The 1,112-nt window shown below is 30.8% G+C and overlaps 1 protein-coding gene across 1 annotated transcript in view; it reads left to right on the top strand.

Annotated features, from left to right (window-relative positions):
* Positions 1 to 1,112, top strand: part of HSP70 (heat shock protein 70) — a 3,791-nt gene that overhangs the window by 1,974 nt on the left and 705 nt on the right. The window lies entirely within an intron of this gene.

Below are 1,112 nucleotides of genomic sequence, written 5' to 3'. Positions count from 1 at the left end.
ACTTAAGCTCCCAAAATGAGTCAAAATAACTCTATATAATAGAGTTATCAGTAGTACATGAGTATACATTTGAAGGTTTTTGAAATATTCATGAAAAGCTTTGAGAATGATGTGCTAAGTTATATATTGCAAGTCTAATAATGTGATTATGCTTGAATTTTTGAATCCGCAAATAATGGTGTTTAGTAACCTGAATTATAAGTATAAAAAATATGTGTTTAAATGCCTTGTGTAGGATGTGTAGAATTTATATGCAGCAAATATATATATATATATATGATTGGGTCTTGAGATATGATTGATGCTTATTGATGTGAATTGGTAATTTGAGATTTACTAAGGGCCATATCACTTATGTTACATGTCATATGAATATATATGATGTGTGAATTGTTATATTTGTGTGCTGAGGGCCCTAATAGTTGAGCTATAGGTCATGTGGCTATATTTTGAGATGTTTAAACTTGAAATATGATCAATGATTATCAATGTGAATTGGTGATTTGAGATTTACTAAGGGTCACATAACCTATGTTACATGCCATATGAATATATATGATGTGTGAATGGTTATATTTGTGTGTTGAGGGGCCTAGTAGTTGTGCTATAGGTCATGTAGCTATATTTTGTGATGTTTAGACTTGATAAGGCACACAAATATGTGAAGTGTGAATATGCTGGCATGGTTATAGGTCTAATTTAAACAAAAGATTTGGAGCAACCTTGGTGAAGGGAAGCATAAGTAATTGCCATCTTATAGCACTTCCCTTGTGTCACTCGACTATCTAAATGTCAAATTGTCTACTGTTTTTAAATAAAGTGATGTATACATCAACTTCTTTTTGGTCGAGGTCTTTGGATACTATTTGATTAGCTTTAAATAGTGTAATGTGTGAGGGTTTACATTTTAAGACGTGTTGTAGATATATTTTAAATCTCTTGTTAAGAATTTTTGAGTATTTTGCAATTAAATTTGCAATTCTGATAATATAACATTGTTAGTATATGATAAAGGAAATAATTTATTTGGTGAGATTAATATATTTACAAGGCTTGTCAAGTTGTGTAAGCTTGCCTACATGACTTGTGCGTCGCTAACGGTCATATGAGTG

The sequence above is a fragment of the Theobroma umbraticum genome, unplaced genomic scaffold (genome assembly GCF_002168275.2).
Source record: "Theobroma umbraticum cultivar Fairchild unplaced genomic scaffold, ASM216827v3 scaffold_81.0, whole genome shotgun sequence".
Classification (NCBI taxonomy): Eukaryota; Viridiplantae; Streptophyta; class Magnoliopsida; order Malvales; family Malvaceae; genus Theobroma; species Theobroma umbraticum.
Note: the sequence above shows the minus strand (reverse complement) of the source record. Positions and strands in the feature narration are given on the sequence as shown.